Genomic DNA, 18,334 nt, shown 5'->3' with positions numbered 1-18,334 from the left:
GTTATTGAATAACAATCAGTGCATCCAGAATGAAGAATAACCCACGTTCTTCTGAAATAAGATATGAATAGACTTTACTCTTGTAATTAATGTTGCTGCATTTTGCTTGAAGATGGGATATTTTTCATTTAAAGCCCATGTGTTAATTTTCCTTCATAGATAAGCCAAAAACTTTGACTCCTTTCATCAGACCTTTGGCATCTCCTTCTGTTTCAGTTTTGGGTCTTTGCCAATGCACAGCTCTTCTGTATCTGGACTTCCATGCTGGGTTTGGGGCATAGACATTCACCAGAAACACTCATTTTGTTTGCAATCATACTGAGATTAAAAGAAGTTACATAAAAAAACAAATGCTTCTCCTACGAATGGCACATATGCCAAATATTCATCTGAAAGGCAAAGAACCCTAAAAGCCTTAATTAATGAAAGTTAAAGTTAAGAACTATTCTAGGAGAATGGTGGTTGAGATCAAGCAGTACCAAGCATTGATATTTTGGAACAGTCTTGCCAGGTCATGGTGATTTTGCATCTCCAAATAATTCTGGACCATTAATTAGGGGACCTGTGTTCTAGTCCAGCTCTGCATCTGGTCTGTGTTAAGAGTTTAAGAATCTCATTTAACTTCTAAGAAACTTAAATTCTTTATCTGCACAAAATGGATACTGGTTTTAAAAAATCCTGTGGTCCTTTCCAAAACTAAAATTCGTATGAATTCGGGAAGATACAGTTGTATTCTTTTTTTGTTTTAGAAATATAAGGTAAATAACATATTTGCTAAGGAGCCAAGTAGTGTGTGGGAGGGGTGAGTGTGTTTGAGTATTTTTACCTCAGTTTCTAGCCTTATCTGTGGCTCAGTGCCTTGCCATCATCCACATGTTAAAGAGATTAATGTGGATTACAAGATTATATAGAATCCTATCATATCTACGCTCCAGAGTCATCTCCTTCCTCCTGCTGTAAATCTGCATCTTGGATTCTAGGATACTGAACTATGTGTGGTTTCTTGAATGTGCAATTCTGTTTTCCTCGGTTGTCGATACCCTTTTTCACCACAGCTGTTTACCTAAAAAATTTCTGTTTATAATCGAAAGCCCAGTTCAAGCAAGAACTCTTCTGCTGTCAGTCACTCTCTCCTCTGTACTAGCCCTTTGACTCATCCTGCTGCTCTTTATTTATCACAGTGATCATATGTGATTTTCCATGAAATAAGACTCATGTTATTTACATTACCTAACGCTATGCTTTTTACATAAATAAGGAAATGCTCAGTAAGTATGAATGAAATTTAAATCCTTGAACTTTGTGATTTTTTAATTAACATAATTTAAATGTGCTAATTTTGTTCTAACTTAAACTCATTTGAGAGTATCTCTAGGATTTGTGTTATTAGTTTAGTAATTTCAAACAGCCAATACTATTTGACTGTTAAGTATCAGCTATTAGAATCAAAATTACAACACTAGTAAGTGCATTTTATACTATAACAGGAAGAGAAAGCATCATATATTTCCTCAGTAATCTCATAATATGAATAAATATCCAAAATTCTTAATCCATAGCCAAAAATTTACAAAGATGATCAAACTTTATAATGGGACAATTAAAACAAATTTTCTAAGCTTCTCTTACAAATGTCACATCAGTAGTTTTAGATTCCATCATTTATGGATTTTCAGTATTGGCTCATGACTCATATGCCCAGTGAAATTTCTAGGCTTTTTTTTTTTTTTAATCACATAGTCACTGAGTATTCTCAAAAAAACCAAATATATACTTACTAAATAAGGAACTATTTCAAAAATTATGGATATTGTACTGTGACTTTTAAAATTTTGCTTACTTTTATATATTTAATTTTTACTTATTTGTGTGTTTTCCTATAGTTAAACTACGAGCAGGATCAAGTCATACCCTCTTATGACTATAGGCATAATTTCAGAGAAAATGAAAAGAATCGACGGTATTGGGAGAGTTACAAATATTTGTTTCCTCTCTTTTGTACTACAGGTAAACAAAGTAGAATTGCTCACTCTTTCCTTTGTGACTCTACTGAATACTGTACATTTTTCTATTTTTATGCTTTAATTCATGATTCTGTTTATATGTTTCATGTATCTGCCTTCCTTCTAAAGAAAGATTGTAGGAAATAATTGTCTCTTTATTGCTACTAGCCAGCACAGGGCTAGGTATATAGGAGATAGATAATAAGTGAAGAGATAAATGTATGGATGGACAGACATATGGATGGTTTAGTGTATGATTGAATGACTCATGACAGAAATGAATGACTGCTGACATGACCAAGGCACAGGAGTCATTTAAGGGGTGGCTGACTAGCTGGTAATGTATATAGCATATCAGAGTTTCTGTGTTCACAATACTTCAGGTTTCATTTTTAGTTTTTCAATCTTTCTTGATGGTCTCAGACTAGCCAAGCTCATAAAAGCTAATGCAAAACTGAATGCTAATTTAATAACTTACAAAAAGGAATATAACTGCTAAGCAGACAAGATTTATAGTTTCCTTGACCAACTTATGTTCTTTGCAGGAAATCACATGGGAAGCCAAAATATAAAGACAAGCTTGCTTACTACATATAAAGAATTAGTACAAAGGGCATAAGGCAAATGATTATAGTGTCAAATGATGTCATGCCAAGGAACACATCAGAGTTGACACTGTTATTCTGATCAACTCACTTTCCAATTCTCAGTTTGCACCAAATGTCATGGCAGCATTCATTTTCTTTAATATGTTGCTCAGAAATGTAGGGTTTTTTGGGTCTAAAAATAGCATGTCATCACAAGAAACACTGAAAAATATGATTACTTATCTGAATGTTAGGAAAACAACTAAAAATCTGCACACCCAAGATAGAATTTATCTTCAAAATGTCAAAAGAAAGGCTCAATTTAATTGGTGGAGGAGACTATCAGTACAGTCAATTATCTGATATACATTGATCTCATCAGTACTTTGGGAGGAAGTCTATAACAATAAGTAGGATAAGCAATAGCTAATTTTTATTTTCCAGACTCATAAAAGATATAATGAAAATTATATTTCAGGAAATAATCGAAAATGTTATCTTTAAAACCTTATTTAGAATTGTTCTGGCAATATGGCAGCTTTGATGTTACGGAAAACTGTACTGAACTATAGTCAGTTTACAATGTTGTGCTAATTTCTGGTGTACAGCATAGTGGTTCATATGTATATATGTATGTAGGCCATTACAAGGTATTGAATATAGTTCCCTATGCTATACAGTAGATATACAGTAGGACCTTGTTTATCTATTTTATATATAGTTAGTGTCTGCAAATCCTGAACTCCCTACCCACTTCCTCCTCTGGTAACCGTAAGTTTGTTTTCTATGTCTGTAAGTCTGTCTCTGTTTCGTAAATAAGTTCATTTTCGCCTTTTCGTCCTTAGATTCCATATATAAGTGATATCATATTGTAGTTTTCTTTCTCTTTCTGGCTTACTTCACATAGTATGATGATATCCACGTCCATCCAAGTTGCTGCAAATGCATTATTTTATTATTTTTATGGCTGAGTAGTATTCCACTGAATACATGTACTAGAACTTCTTTATCCAGTCATCTGTCAGTGGACATTTAGGTTGTTTCCATGTCTTGGCTGTTGTAAATAGTGCTGCTATGAACATTGGGGTGCATGTATCTTTTTGAATTAGAGTTTTCTCGAGATATATGCCCAAGAGTGGGATTGCTGGATCATAGGGTAAGTCTGTATTCAGTGAAAAACTGTACTATTAACATGAAGAAATGCTGAATACATTTTTACAAACTCTTTTGAATGCATAAAAGATCTCTTAACAGGGTAAAGTAAAATCCAAAGCAAAAATGAAAAAAGTTGAAACCAAAGAGATAAACAAGAAATGAAGCCAAAGACTTCAAATATGTGAATATGTTATCAGGTATGCTACAAAATAAACATTTCTAATTTTCCTTAATTAAAAAATGTGGTTATTATTTCTGATTTTATTTTAAATTAAACTTAAAATCCATTAGGCTAGACTTGGGTTCTCTGTATGTTTCAGAAGCCCTATTATCTAATTCAAAGATTTAAATTATCTGCTTAGCCTCTTCTAGGTGTTTAAATTCCATTTAAATGTCTCTCTGTTTTTATGACAATTAAATAACTCATTAATTCATAAATAGGATAATAAAACATTGTTACAAATGATACTAAAGGATATTTTTATAATATAGAAGCATGTTCTTGATAAATAATTTAGTGAAATAAATCATATGCTGCTTGATCTTATAAAAATGTTTAACTTATATAATGAAAAAAGACAGAAATTTTACCTATTTTAGTAATAAGAGGAGAATATAATATATAAATACAAATAATATAGCATAATTTGTAACAAATATTCCAATTATTTTTGGCTTATATAAATTTTCTAATTTTATATAATGAAAATATATTGCTAACATAATTAACTATTGAAAAGGTTAGAGGAAATAGGAGAGAGCCACCTTTTCTTTCTCTAATAAACTGTGAAACATCTATTTTTATTTAATTACTTTCTGTTTCTTGTCAGTAATGACATATTGAAAATCAAAACAACAGATTTTCAAAGAACTGCAAATTAAATACAATACTATTATTATGAATGATGAATAAACTGAATGGATCAATTTTTCTTTTCCATTTGATATCAAATGAAGAAATTCGAGTATCATAAAACCTAATCTATCTTTTGTTTCTATGGATTTTGAAAAATAATTATAATTCTGTGTGATCGGTTAAATTATTTTAATGGCATAGATATATATGGCAATTTTAATTTACTTTTAAAAATACATTTTCATGTTTCCAAAGGCTGGACACCACATTTCTATTTTTCTGCCTTCTTACACATTTTATACATACTAACACATGGGGTGATTTTTACCTTCACAATATACATTACGTTGATGTGAGTAGCTCTCTGAGTTCAGACCTAAATTTCCCTCACCTTTCATTATTTGTATATATAATATATGCATATTCAATAAAGCAAAGCAATTTTAACCATACGAACATTTACTGTCTCCCTAGCTCTATCCTCCTGGCCTTTTCTTTCTTTCTTCACTATAAAACCCTCATACTCATTGCAAGTCATCAATATTATTGAACACTCTTGGAAACAACCAAGAAGCTCGTATTCATTATATGTACAATTTGGTTATTGGAATTCACGTATATTTATATTAGTGTATGATTAAACTGAATCACTTCTTAGCATAGTAAGAAATATGTATTTGATCTCTGTCTCTGGTTCCTGGCACAGAAGTCCTAAAACCCTTGGAATTTCCTGAGTGACAGGGGTAAGAGGATCATCTTTTGTTATTCATGATAAGACCCTTTCAGGCACACCTGAGTTTGTGCTAAGGCGGTGACTCTTGGAGGCTGGGGACTGGTTGCCAGAGGAAGTAACCCAGTGATTAGAGAGTTAGAACTTTCAGCCCTACTCCCTGACCACTGGGGAAGGGGGAAGGGCTGGGTATTAAGTTAATCACCAATGGCCAATGAGCTAAACAATCATGCCTATTTGATGGAACCTGTATACAAACCCTAAACAGGGAGCTCAGAGACTATCAGGCTTGGTGAATCGGTCTAGGTGCTAGGAAGATGGCATCCCCAGAGAGGGCACAGAAGCACCACATCCCTTCCCACATACCTTGTCCTATCCTGCATGTCTTCTATGTGGCTGTTCTGAGTCATATCCTTTATAATAAATTAGTAATAGTGAGTAAGGTGACTTTCTGAGTTCTGTGAGCCATTCCAGCAAATTATTGAATCTTAGAAGGGGGTTGTGGTAACCCCTGCTATATAAACAGTTGGTCAGAATTATAGGAGGCTCAGATTTGAGATTAGCATCTGAAGTGGGGACAGTCTTGTGAGACTGAGCCCCTACCCCTTACCCTGTGGGGTCTGTGCTAACTTTGGGTAGCGTCAGAAGTGTGAGTACAGAAACAGCTTTCCCTTTTTACCTCTCGTAGCTGGAAAGAAAGAACAGTTCTAATATATAGTTCTCAAAATTTCACCTACCCTTTTATACTAATTTGATTTATGCTGGATTTGAGTTTTTTTGATTTGTTCATAGCTTGGGCATTTCACTGTCCAAAGAGCTGAACTACAAGTTCCTGTTACATGCTTGACCAATTCTTCATTCGATGACAGGGAAGGTAAGATGCCTTAAACAAAACCTTGAAATAACTGATATCCTATAAAAGTCTTTTATTCTACTTCTACCCCACTAGGTAAGTACCAGAACCAAGAAAAGAGGAACTATCAGTATATTTTCTCAAATAAATGAAACTACATAATAGTTTCAATAGTATACAAATAATATTTGGGATTTAATAGCATCTTATGGTTTGAACTTTTATGGACTTTCTCCCAGCATAAACCAGCAGATATTTTTCTTCATAATGTTCAAATGTGCTTTTTTGTTAAAAAAAAAAAAAATTTACTCTGAACACTGACTGTGATATTACAGAAAATATGTTGGTAGCATTTATGTTATTTGAACTATTTTAGTTCTAATAAATAAATCTATATAATCTGTCACTCTTCCTATATAAAACCTGAAAAAATTTTTTTTCTCTGGTTTGAAAAGCTAGCAGCCTTATGTCTTATTTATACAATATTGACAGAGGTCATTCCCTTCCTGGAACCATGAGCATCTATAAATTACAGTAAGCACAGGGTGTGCGATGAGTTATGCTGGTGATGTTTAGTAAGAAACTGAGAAGATTTCCCTGAGAAAGTCAGGTTGAGCATTTACAGTAAACAAAAAATAAAACAAAACCCCCCACTTCCTTAAAGCTACAAATGTGGTTAACTATATTTTCTCTTGATTTCTCACTTTCACTGTTTTATTTTATTGCATTTTGTATTTTGTAGTCAAATGTTGAATTGCAAGATCCTAGTCATGACAAAATTTTCAGTACCTTCTCTTTTCCTTTAAGAGTTTTTATAAATATAAGCAGTCAAGAAAGATCAGAATTTTACAGTCTCATTTTGAATCCCTTCTAAACCGTATACTTACAGTGTTGTTTTGGTCAAATTTCTTAGTATTTCTTAATCCAAGTTTCCTCATCTGCAAAATAAAGTTTACAGTCACTTGAAGAAGGGTAAAAAAGATAGTGTTGAGAAAATATCAGACACAGTGTAAATGCCCACTATGACTCAAACGCTTAATTGACTTCCCTCTAGATTGATTTATTTCAGGTTAATTAGGTTCTGTTGAGGACACTAGAAATACTGATTTCTGCATTATTAATTATATGAATCAGTTGTCTATTCATTTCTGCACTGGAGAGTCTTATTCCCCCAGAAGCCCACCTCTCCCTGCCTGACTTACTTGAACCAATCTTTTAGTTCACCCAGAGTGTACGTTTTGCCCTTTAAATGGTGAAGTCTGCAAGGCTAGCAACTGTGTCTTCCCTTCTTCACTACTGCTGCTCTGAGGTTCATCAACTGTGTCTGACACTAGAGCTGACACTCTAAACAATTTTTATTTAATGAAATTACTAAATGGTTTGTGGTTACTTCCCAAAGCCATTCTCTGTTTCGCAGGCTCTGTCTCTTCCTCATTCACTCTCTCCTCCCTCACCCCCAATCTTCCCCATTCAGATTAGGCGTTCATCATGAGCACATGCCTGGTCTCTGCTATTTTATCATCTTAAAGCAGCAATTGAACTTTTTTGGTTTTGCTCTTTTGAGCCCATTTGCAGTATTGAGCACATGGTAAACTTTCAAAACAGAGCTGTGGAGTGAATGGAAAATTAAAGACTAATTCACTTGTTACTAGGATTTTGGAATTCAAACACGCTTAGGCACTGAAAACCATGTAACAAACTTGGCAATAACTAAGATAGGAGGAACGATTGTTCTTGCTATTCACCCATCTGTCCATCCATCCACCCACCAGGAAGCAGTTACTGTGACTCTGTTCATGACCTTAGCACTGGGCTTTGGAAGATAGAAATGAAATACATGAACTACATGTGAAGTAGTTCCTTACCTCAAGCTGTTCACAGTTCAAAGAGATATAAGTAATATCGCATCTAGAACTTTGAGGAGTGAAGATCATTCTTAAGTAAGTAATAAGGTGTCACTTCAGATTTGTACGTCAGCCCCTGGGTTTCACTGTAATGAAATGCTCCTGATGGTAGTTATTTGAAATGATAACAGAACTGTCTATGAACTAAGATTAGTTTTAGCACCAGTGAGAGTTCCAGTACTCACTGCTTATAAAAAGATAACATGAATAATATAACTAAGTGAATGTGATTTGAGATAAATAATTTACTAAATGTACTATATTAATAAATAACTGCTACCCACTTGCTTCAGAGATGTCATCCCTCAGAAGTGTGCCAGGTCAGTTCTGACTCCAACCCCAAATGTCACTCTGCTGTCAGAATATGACAGTCACCAGTGTTAGATGTTCCTTCCAAGAGCAAATTATTTCCAGCAATAAAAGCCCATCTGTTTATCTAATTTGTGGATGTGCTCTGCCTACATTATCATTTGCCCAACTAGCCATGAATAATCTCTCTCATGTGACAGAACATTATAGGCACCACGTGCCACCCCATTTCTCTGCATGGCCATCAGAAAAGGCCAATATCTCCGGTTTGGACAGTGAACTAGCTTTTGTAACTGGCAAACAATTCACTCTACAAATTAGGTGCCAACTCATTTTGAAATACTATGCTAGGTAACCAGGGGACTTTTAAAGGTGAAAGATATAGTCAGAACCTTATGAAGAATGCAGTTTTCTGGGAATTAACAAATCTACTGTAGTACATTTATTCATCCAATTTATTTTTTTGAAAGATGCTATCTTTTAAAGAAAATACATGAAATTAAAGGTTGGGGGTTAAAAAAAAAAATAACATGTTAATCTTTCTAGTAATACGACCCTAAGGAGTAAGTCCCATGGGAATTAAAAAAAAAATTCTAAATGTAGGAACGATTTATGTTCATTATATGTAATAGTAAAAAATCAGAAATATATTAAATGATCAATAACAGTGACACATCCACACAGTGAAACCTTTTTCAATGCATGTCTTTAAAGGCTGCAGTATCACAGAAAAATGTTATGCTTATAGATTTAACAAAAGGAGGTGATTATATATATATCCAAAAAACTTCAAAAATATAACCAATGGGAATGGAGATTGAAAAAATACACATTGTCTTTAAGGGGTAGGTCCCTAGATCTGTGATTTTTTTTTCCTATGTTCTCCAAACTCTCTAAAGTGTTTTGTGTAATGGCAAATCAAAATATTATGCCTGATATGAATTTAGGCTTGTTCTGTCTACACTGAATTTTCTGTAACCTGACCAAATGTTTCCACATTAGCAGAAATGTATGGAAACAAAATGATCAAAATGATTAGAGATAGACTTTGCTCTCAGGGATACCTCAAGTGAAAAACAGTATCATAAAGAACTTTATATTTTACTGCACATCTTCAGAAATACATCACTTTTTTTTCACACAATCTTCCTGGACAATAGATCTTATTATTATTTTACAGTAGGAAATTCTGACTCAGAGTTTAAACGACTTGCCCCAAGCCAAAGATTTAGTAAATGTCAGAACTGAGCCTCAAATCCCCACTTTATAACTCTGGGTTCAAGATGTTTTTTCTGCACATATTGTGTCTCACGACAAGAACAGCCTCTGACTTCACTTATATGTTGGGCTAAGTTACTTGGAAAAATAAAATATTTTTTAAATTAGCTTGTAAGCATGCTGTTCACCCTCAGTTATGTGCGAACAATTTGCTTTGCCTTTAAATAAAAAACCTTTACCTGTTTTATTTAAAGTAATGCATCTAATCTTTAACATAAACTAAAATATACCTGGGGTGGATATTTCCAGGTTTCAGATGGCTCCTGTCTTCCCTTCCAAGTTTACAGCTCTTAATGCTTTTTTCTGTTACCCTACAAAAAATAACACAAATGTGAGAAGGAGGCTAAAAGATGAAAGTAGAGTGGGTGTTTTCATGACTGACAAAGTCCAGTCTTATTTAAGGCGTATGTGATAACCACATCCACTCACCTGTGACTCAAAAGAGAAGTGATCTTCCAGTAAATTCATTTAAGGCATTCATTTTAGAAGCTGCCCGTTACTTCTGTATCTATATCATCTTATGCTTGTACCACAGAGAACACAAACAACCAATCAATTTTACATGATCTAAACAGATAACCTTAATGAAGGGTAGTTGCACATGGACCAGTAAGCAGCTTATTTTCTAACTGATTTTCCAGACTAAAGACTTAGATGTCACATGTAGCTAGAGAAATAAGAAATTGCAGCATTAATAAGATCACTTGTTCAAGTTTCACAAAATGTTCATGATCTTGAGTATGAGAGAAGAAATGGTCCAAAAGTGGCTGACACAGCTGTGTGGTTATGGTCCCCATCCAGTGTGTGTCTTCCAGGCCATGGTCAAGCCCTCTTTTGGTCTTTGGCCAACACATTCTCCAGTATCTCCTCATCATTCTTCTTGTCCTCTATTTTCCTGCCCTCCTTCTACTCAGCAGAGCGGGAATTGAAGCAATCCAGGTATCAGCTTTCTCACACGACCACCCACTTGTTTATACAGTTTCTCTTCATAGTGCTTTTCTCTATTTGCAGAAGATGCAGTCCCCCTCCTATTCAAAGGGAATCAATCTACCCCTTTCTTCCCAGTGCCCCTGGCTCTACTTCCTAGGTCTTGCTTTAGAGATTCTCTCTCTCTCCGTCTCTCTCAAATTTATAAACATCCTATAAAATTGTCCCTCCCTGAACCTAAGTCCTCCAGGAACCAAATCTCCCTCTTGTGCTCTTCATCTAAACTTGTCCAAAAACGGTCTATTCTCCTTGTCACCACTTTCTCACTTTATATTCACTACCTAATCCACTGAATTCCAGCTTCTGCCCCATTATCTCTCATTAAATTCAAAGAACTATCTCTCATTAAAATCAAAGAACTATCAAATTTTCAAATCCAGTGGGCATTTCTGAGTCTTTATCATACTCAGTCTTGCTAGTAAATTTGCCTTTTTAATTATTTTTTCTATTTAAAATGTCATCTATCCTTCCTTCTGTGATATCATACCCTCCTTGCTTTCATCACACACTTTAGGGTATTATTTCTTAGAGTGTGAATATCTTTATCTCCTTCTAATACAATAGGTGGGAGAGATACTGTTTGGGAAGGATGACACAGGGAACGCATGAATTGGAAGAGACTCTTCTTATGCAGAAAATTGAAACAGGAGGATAAAGAAGAAGAAAAAAATGTTACTTAAATAAAAAAAATAATGGGAATAATAACTATCATCTACAAAGTTACAATTACATCTCGGTTTTGTGCTAAACCTTGTATATGTTGCATCTAACCCTTTAAAATTCTTTGAAATTTAGATGACATAATTCATATTTTATGGATGAAAAAATGGTAGTTTATGAAACAAAAATGGCTTCTTAAAGCCTCATAACTATTAAGTGACAGTGGCACTACCAATATTAGAATAATATTGAGCAATCTTCCTGGACTTCAAAAATCAAATTCAAAACAAATGAAATGTTTAAGAAAACTAAAGTTAGAGTATTCTATTTTTACTGTAATGTGAAAAATCCCTATTCTCCAAAGATCAAATTAATCTTCTTTTTTTTGTTTGTTTTCAAAAAAAATTAATTCTGATTTTTTTAAATGTAATTTTTCTGGAAAACACATGAATCTGCTGTTTGGTTCTTGCCACTTCAAAGGAGTCTTCAGCTCTATCTTAAAAGCCAAATTTGTTTTAGAGAGAGACCTCTGAGATGCTGCTTAGGATGTATCTGTCTGGTGCGTGTGTAAGTGTGTGTGTGGTGGTTGCCAGACCCTGACTCCCACAACGGGAAGAAATAGTACAAAAATAGAATCTGTGGTTCTCAAGCGCTCACTGCACTGTCATTCAGGCACTGTTGATCATTCAGGCACTGTTGATCTGCCTGTGCAGGGGAGACCTCTCTTCCTCTCTATCTTTGTCTGTCACCCACCTGTCTGACCAGCCTTGTCTCACACTTAAATGTTGCCTAATAACCTGTTATTTAATTCATTTTAACTGTAATAAATTTTGACCCTAAGCCCAAAAGAAAACATTCTTTTCTAGGTTTAAGTTTATTTCCAGGAAGAGAGTACCTTTGCATACCATACCATTACTTGTGAATACAATTAGACATGTCTAGAAAAGTGTATTGTGCAAGCTACTGCATTCATAATTGCCTAATTGTGCATGTATCCAATTATCAGCTTGATTGGCCACTTACTCCATCAACAGCCAAAGTGGTTAGTTGCTTGTACAATTACCTGCATGCTTCATTCAGAATGCTCAGTTGTTCCTTCATTCATGTTTCAAGAAACTGTGGCTTCCAGTGAGTAAGCAGAACAAACTGCTAGAAACAGGTCAATAATAAGAATATAAAAAGAAATCTGGAATTAATTGGTTTTGATCATAATATGATTAACTTGTTCTTATAATTTGTATTATACCAATAATATTCATTGTATGACAGATTTCCCTAGATCGATCTTCCCCACATAAACTCAAGGATTAGTGAAGGAAGTTCACAAATACAAAAATAGATTTTTATTGACAACTAATGATAAGTATGTAAATTGTGGTATGTTTTCAGAAACCTTAATGGACCAGGGTAGAAGATAGCCTAGGATACACAACAGACTAAAGAAAGTTGAAGATGCAAATAGCTAAAACTAGACTTAATCCCTGTATGGGGAGAGCTGTGAGGAGGACCGACACAATGGAGGGAAGAATTTTATATGTGCAGTGGAAGAATAGTTGGAGTGCTGTTTTTTTAACTGGACTAATCACACATAACATACAATTTACCATTTTAACTATTACTGTTGTCAAGTACCTTCACATTGTTGTGCAACCACTATGACCATCCATCTCCAAAACTTTTTCATCTTCCCGAACCAATACTTGGTACCCATTAAACATTAATTTCCCATCCCCTGGTAACCACTCATTTACTTTCTGTCTCTATGAATTTGACTACTCCAGGTACCTCATATAACTGGAAGCAGCAGTATCTGTCCTTCTTTGACTGATTTATTTTATGTCATACATTATCTTCAAGGTTAATCTGTGTAGAATGTGTCAGACATTTCTTAATAATATTCCATCGTATGTGTATACAACATTTTGTGTATCCATCATCTGATGATGGACACTTGGATTGCTTCTCTTGTTTGACTATTGTGAATAGTGCTGCTGTGAACATGAGTGTATAAATATCTGTTTGAGCCTCTGCTTTCAGTCCTATGGGATATATACCCTGAAGTGGAATTGGTGGATCTTATGATAATTTTATGTTTAATCTTTTGAGGAACTACTGTATCATTTTCACAGGAGCTGCGTCATTTTACATTCTCACCAGCAATGCACAAGAGTTCCAGTTTCTCCACATACTTGCCAACATTTATTTTCAATGTGTGGTTATTTTTTATCATTATAATAAACATCCTAATGATTATGAAGTGTAGGTCATCGTGGTTTTGATTTACATTTTCCTAATGATTAGTGATGATGAGTATCTTTCATGTGCTTATAGGTCATTATGTATCTTCTTTGGAGAATTTTTTATTCAAATACTCCTTGCTTATTTTTTCCTTTGGATTCTTTTAATTTGGTTTGGAAACAGTGCTTCTGATATCTAACTGCAGATAGGTATTCCTCAACCCAGACCAATTGAACCAGTGTCTATGTAGGGATGAGCCTGAGCAGATCAATTTTTCCATCAGGAACAGTTAGAAAAACCAGATGAAAAAAATGTTTGATGGCGTAAGTGAGCTGCCAAGGCAACCAGAACTAGACAAATCAAGTTACCAAGAGAGAAGCAGCACAGAGAAGTGAGCCAGTGTTTGGTCACCACTTTCTCTCTAGGGGTATTTGATGTTTCTTAGCCATGGTATTAAAGGTAAGGGCCCAGGTGGAGGCAGAAAGGCAGCGTTTTTGCCAATCAAGTGGCATTTTTTTTTGTAGTCAAAAATTAAAGATTCTGTCTGCCATGGGAGCCAAGAAATGAGGAGCTAGGGCATTGGTGAGAAGAGAGGAACAGAGAATGAGCCCAGCATTTGGTGGTTTCTTCCTGTGGCATCTGCTGAATAAACAAGCTCGGGAAGTTAAATGAAAAACTTCAGACAGGCAAGCTTTTTCTTTACTGTGATGTCAAAGAGACAAAACATGGTATTCAGGATCTACAAAAGAAGAGACCCTATTAAACATCTTAAGCTCTCTGTTGAGGCTTAAGCTCTCTGAAAGGCTACATTTTAAGAGGAGGGCAAACCAGATTAAATTGGAGACGTATAAAAATGACAACTTAATTGGAAATATTTTAGGTTTGTTTTATAACAGAAAATCAAGCAGTGTGATTTATCATATTGACTTAAAGTAGAAAATCACATGATTATCTGAATATGTAAAGAATAATTTTTGATAAATTTAAATACACAGTCATAATAACTCTTATCAAGTTAAATCTAAAGAAAATTCTTTAACCTGTTTAACATTGCCTATAAAAAATCAACAGCAAACTTCAAACCTGAAGGTGAGAGAGAGCAAAACTTTTTCTGTGAAATGGGGCAAAAGTCAAAGACACCTGCTATGAACACTTCTATAAAACTGAATTTGAGATTCCACATCTGTACAATAAGGAAAGATAAAAAACAGAAAAAGAAACAAATAATAATTGGAATGGAAAAGTGTGAAACTATAATTATTTATAAATAATACTGCATGTAGAAAATCCAAATAAATTAGTATGAGAATACTGTAAGGCCTTCAGACATATTATTAAAATAGACAGTTATTTGTATTTCTATGTCAGTCACAAACAGGAAATTTAATTCTAAATGATATCATAAAAAATAAAAATCACTAATTTTCCAATGAAAAGTCCGAACCATCTACACTGAAACAAACAACAAAACAACAGAAAAATATAGCCAAAAATATAACTGAGATAAATTAAAGAAAATCTAAATACCTGAAGGAAAACACCACGTTCACAAATTGGAAGGCCTTGTGTTGTAAAGATGCTAATGTCCCACAGATTTTTCTGTAAATACAATGCAATCGATCAAAATCCGTACATTATTTTCTTGGTGTAAATTAATAAACTTCTTTTAAAATGTACCTGGCAATATAAAGAGCTAAGAACAGCCAGGACAAACTTAAAGAGAAACAAAGCTGGAACACTTACTACTACCAGAAATCAAGATGTATCAGAAAGCCGTACACTAATTAGGACAGTATGATATTGGTACAAAAAAAATTAGTAGGCCAAAAAACAGAAAAAAAAAAAGATCCACACAGGTAAGTTATTTGCTTTAGAACGAAATCACCCTCTTCATAACACTGATTGTATAGGGACAAGGATGGTCTTATAATAAATGATGCTTGGGCACTAGGATTTCCATATGGAAAAAAAGTAACTCCTTATGCCTACCTCACATCATAGATAAAACTCAGATCCAGATAGGTTGCAGATCTAAATATAAATGGTAAAACAATTAGCTATTTAGGATAATATCATGTTTTTGGAGAAAGCAAAGATTTCTTAAATGACACTCAAAAAGAATAAACTATAATGAAAAATACTGATGAACTGAACTTAATAAAACAAAGAAAACATTTAAAGAATGAAAATGCAAGCCCAACAGTGGGAGTGGATGTTTTCTTTCTTTCTTTTTAAATTTTTTTAAAGAGTGATTTATTTATTCATTTAATTTTTTGTGTGGGGGGAGGTATTTAGGGCTATTTATTTCTTACTTTTAGAGGGGTTACTGGGGACTGAACCCAGGACCTCGTGCATGCTAAGCATGCACTCTACCACTGAGCTATACCCTCCCCACCAGGAGTGGATGTTCTCAATATGTATATGCCACAGTAGACTCATATCCACTGTATTTAAAGATCTTTTACAAATCTATACACTTGTACAGAATGTTAAGAGCACAGAATGTTAAAAGAAGAAGTGGAAGAAGCTATAACAGATACTTTCCATAAGAAGATATTTAAATGACTATTAAATATATATAAATGTGTTCAACCTTAGATACCAGAAAAATATAAATGAAAACCAGGGTGCAATACCTATCAGACTTGCTAACCGTTAAAGAGACAGACATTCTTAAGTGTCGCTGAGGCCGTGGAACTACAGAGGCTGCTGTACACTGATGGCAGTGATGTAACTGGTACAGCATGTTTTGAAACTGGTTAGTAATACCTCCTAACGCTGATCAGAAACACAAGTTATGAAGTGACCTTCCCAACCCTAAGAACATCTAACAGGAATGCACACATCTGTTCACAAAAAAGCACCTGAAAGAATGTTTAAAAATAGCATTAATTGTCATAACTACCTATTGTTAGTCAACAGTAGAATTGATGGATAAATTATAATATATTCTTCCAATGTAATGCTGTAGATTAATGAGGGGAAAAAAAAACATTGCTGGAAGCAACAGTGAATACATCTCACCAGTGTAATACTGAGAAAAACAAAGTACACACAAAGGAGCATACTCCAATTGCATTTATATAAATGTCAAAAGCCTGCTAAATTCATCTATGGTGTTAAAATACAGAATAATGATTATCTTTAAGGGGGAGTGGTGATGGAAGGGGGCATGAGGACGACTTCTAGAGCACTGATAGTGTTCCTTATATTAACCTGGGTAATGGTGAGAAGATTATCTTTGTGTGACTTTATTAAGCTGGATGCTACGATTTGAGCAAGTTTATTATGCGATATTTCAGTAAACTAAATTAAAACGGGAGAAAGTACACTCCCCTCTCTTTCCTTCCTGCTCCTTGGAATGTGAAGATGGTGGCTGGAGCATAAGCTGCTGTTGTAAATGAGCAGTCTTGAGATGACATTCTCAGGAGGGCAGAGAGGGAACAGAGGAGGAGCCTGGTTCCAGATGACACCTGACAGCTATGCCAGCCCTAACCCAACAACTTCTGGGCCTTTCTTGATGTACTTTACCTTCTTGCCAAGTAAGAAATGGTTATTTCTTGAGCCCTGAACAGTATGATGAAATCAGTGTTCACACTGCCAGAGAGTTTAGACTGGATACTTCATCTTTGTGACAGAAACAACAGAAATTTAAAAGTTAACCATTCTGCAGACTCACTTTTGAATTTCTCCACCATTTCCATAAAAGATAAGGTCTCACAAAGAGATTAATGGAAAATATATAGATTTAATTATTTTTTCCACACACATTAACAAAAGCTGTAAAATGTGTTTTACTTATTGGGGCTGCTCTCTACCCTCGCGATTCTTCGGAGGACTTTTCCTCATCAGCATTCTTTGCCTGAGAAGAGTGATGACTTTTCTGCTGAAGTTAAGGTAATTCTACAGCTCAGCTTTAGTGAACACCCCTTAGCACATTAATGAATAATAGTTGTGCATTAGCAAACATGCTCCAGAGACAAAATCAAATCAAAGGGGCTTGGATGTTCATAAATTCTGACACCTCTAAGCTCTCAGTGAGAAACTACTTTATAATGAATCGCGTGGGTTACATGCAGTTCAGCAGGAGACTTAAGGCTTTACTATGCTTGAATAAAGTGAAATTTAGTTGAGGATAAAAGAGCAACAATCATTACGAATTTGCACAAATCCTTAAGGATTTTCATTAAAATCGGACTTTCTAATCATCAGCTGTGTACATTCAGTGGTCGTCCAGGCCAGCTGAACTTCGGCAGTGTCCTCCTAGGCACTGTGGTGTAGGGACTGGTCACATAGTCTTTGAAAGTCTCTTACCTGCTCCCATTTATTTGAGTGGCTTTCTGGTGCTGGGATGGTAAGAGAGTCTCCACATGGTGGCTTTGAGATGAAGTGAATTCTCACAGTGAGAAGATTGCAGTGGTTATTGCTTCTTAAGAGGAGCAGGTGAAAGTTTTTATTAATTAAAAAGAAGAAGAATGCCAAGAACACCGGTAACTGGACACAGGTCTTGGTACATCTGCTGTCTTGACTTCTTTGTGTAAATCGTCCCTTCCACTAATGTTGATGTCATCTTTTCAAAGTCTTCTGTTCATACCCTTTTCTGTTCTGGTCTTAACTTCTTCCCTTTCCATCCAGATTTCTTGCAGAAGCTGTTTATTTTGCCATCTCCTTTTTCACACCTGTCATTCATATCTGAATTACAGTCTGGCTTATGTCCCTGACTTGCTAAAAACTGACTGTTAACCAGGGAAAGTGTAGACATACAATAATTGTT

The 18,334-nt window shown here is 34.8% G+C and overlaps 1 long non-coding RNA gene across 1 annotated transcript in view; it reads right to left on the bottom strand.

The window, feature by feature from the left end:
* The window catches only part of LOC106730434, a 36,281-nt gene extending 21,084 nt beyond the window's left edge, over positions 1–15,197 (bottom strand). Inside the window, exons 1-4 of the long non-coding RNA XR_001366893.2 lie at positions 15,088–15,197; positions 12,386–12,471; positions 9,906–9,986; positions 7,072–7,122 (exon numbers count right to left, since the gene is read on the bottom strand). This is a non-coding gene — a long non-coding RNA (uncharacterized LOC106730434). The remainder of the gene's footprint in view (positions 1–7,071; positions 7,123–9,905; positions 9,987–12,385; positions 12,472–15,087) is intronic.
* Positions 15,198–18,334: the final 3,137 nt, after the last annotated feature.

The sequence above is a fragment of the Camelus ferus genome, chromosome 5 (assembly GCF_009834535.1).
Source record: "Camelus ferus isolate YT-003-E chromosome 5, BCGSAC_Cfer_1.0, whole genome shotgun sequence".
Taxonomy (NCBI): domain Eukaryota; kingdom Metazoa; phylum Chordata; class Mammalia; order Artiodactyla; family Camelidae; genus Camelus; species Camelus ferus.
This window is presented reverse-complemented; position numbering and strand designations above follow the sequence as displayed.